This window comes from Dendropsophus ebraccatus, chromosome 13, assembly GCF_027789765.1.
Source record: "Dendropsophus ebraccatus isolate aDenEbr1 chromosome 13, aDenEbr1.pat, whole genome shotgun sequence".
Taxonomy (NCBI): domain Eukaryota; kingdom Metazoa; phylum Chordata; class Amphibia; order Anura; family Hylidae; genus Dendropsophus; species Dendropsophus ebraccatus.
Genome location: NC_091466.1, coordinates 78,077,587 through 78,079,515, shown reverse-complemented (window position 1 = coordinate 78,079,515; position 1,929 = coordinate 78,077,587). Strand labels below are relative to the sequence as shown.

The following is a 1,929-nucleotide window of genomic DNA, read 5'->3' as shown; positions in this document are numbered from 1 at the left end:
TACGTATGCGTATTTAAGTGCACTAAGGAGCGTTTATTGTTTGTTGATTGTTTTATATTAGCGTTTTACAGGCGTTGACTGCTCATTTGTTTATTGTTTATCGTTTAAACTGTACCAACTTCTCATATCTGCTTGCATGCCACAATTTCAGACCCATTACCTGCTTGTTTTCTGCTCTGATACCTATAAGGGGACTTGTCTTTATCTGTATTGTGAAACTTTTCTCTAAAACTTTTCTCGAAAACTCTTAATAAAACTTATTGAAACAGAAACCACGGCCGTTGTTGCCATCTGCAACAATGGCCGTAGTTTTACGTAGTATGAACATATACTGAGAAGGGAAGCTAGTGGTGACCCTGCAGTTGCTAATCTGCCTGGAAAATTCTTTACTGCCACTTTGAATATTTTTAGAATAATATAATGGTGGTTACTTCTTAGAGGGGTACTCAGATAATTTTTTTTCTCTCAAATCAACCAGTATCAGAGAGTTAAATAGATTTGTAATTTACTTTTATTTAAAAAAATAAATAAATCTCCAGCCTTCCAGTACTTATCAGCTGCTGTATGTCCTGCAGGAAGAGGTGTATTCTCTCCAGTCTGCCATAGTGCTCTCTGCTGCCCCCTCTGTCTATGTCAGGAACTGTCCAGAGCAGCAGCAAATCCCCATAGAAAACCTTTCCTGCTCTGGACAGAGGTGGCAGCAGAGAGCACTGTTTCAGACTGGAGAGATTACACCACTTCCTCAGGACATACAGCAGCTGATAAGTACAAATCGGTATAGCTTCCTGACACCTTTTGATTTAAAAGGTTGATTGGGGGTTGGCAGCTAAACTAGGTTAAGACTATAGACCTACAGAGCTGGGATAGACAGGTAATCCCTTTAAGATTGTGGTGGTCTGGTGTCTGAGACCCCATAGGTATCAAGGAGCCAAAAGGTATTTTAGCACGGCCTCAGTTTTTTTGCACAGCGCCATCCTTGGATACCTGGATGTGCAGAGAACTACAACTCGGCTGCAATCGCCAGAAGCCATGGTCGTGTATGATCCCTTTAAGGGGACATGTAATCCATCAACTTTGTGGCCTTCATTTTCAGAAGGATGCATGGGTCCCTGAGATCAGTCCTGAAAACATTGCACATCCCTCACCTCACATAATGTGCTGATGGGTTAAATCTTTCGGGATCAAACTTCAAGGGATCAGGAAAGAACTTTTCCATTCGGCCCATGACGTAGGTGTTCAGCTAGAAGAGAGAAATACAAGGTAAGAAGCCAATGAGGAGAGAGGTGAGACAGAGATCACACACTTATCTCATGTATATGGCGGTACACACTCTGCCCCTATGTACGGGGGTCACTGACTATAACTCACCATCACCGGCACTCCCCCCGGGATCCTGATCCCATCAATGACAGTGTCCTCCTTTATGTAACGCGATGTCCCGGGGGCCGGCGGGTATAAGCGCAGAGATTCCTTCAGCACCTGCAAGACGTCGGATCAGGCAATGTGTTATTGGTTTCATCTCTTCTGGCCGCTCCTCCCCGTCCCTGTGATTACCTGGGTCATGTACGTCAGGTTTGTTATGTCATCATAGGAAAGATCCCTCTTAAGGCCGATGACCTCATCTATCTCTGCCCGCAGCCTGGGAGATAAAACATCAACATTACAAGTTATATGTCCAATAATCACTGTACATGTATTATACTCCAGAGCTGCACTCACTATTCTGCTGGTGGGGTCACTGTGTACATACATTACTGAACCTGAGTTACATCCTGTATTATACCCCAGAGCTGCACTCACTATTCTGCTGGTAGGGTCACTGTGTACATACATTACATTGCTGATCCTCTACTGATCCCAAATAGAGATCAGCGAATCCGGACTGTAAATAAAGACTTCAGCGCGCAAGTTCATGTTTGTGTCCGGCAT

The 1,929-nt window shown here is 44.0% G+C and overlaps 1 long non-coding RNA gene across 1 annotated transcript; it reads right to left on the bottom strand.

The window, feature by feature from the left end:
* Positions 1 to 1,150: 1,150 nt before the first annotated feature.
* LOC138771491 (uncharacterized) lies at positions 1,151 to 1,661 on the bottom strand. Its single transcript, XR_011359627.1, has 3 exons — positions 1,555 to 1,661; positions 1,369 to 1,479; positions 1,151 to 1,240 (listed from the first exon to the last, which is right to left on the bottom strand). It is a non-coding gene; the product is annotated as an uncharacterized lncRNA (long non-coding RNA).
* Positions 1,662 to 1,929: the final 268 nt, after the last annotated feature.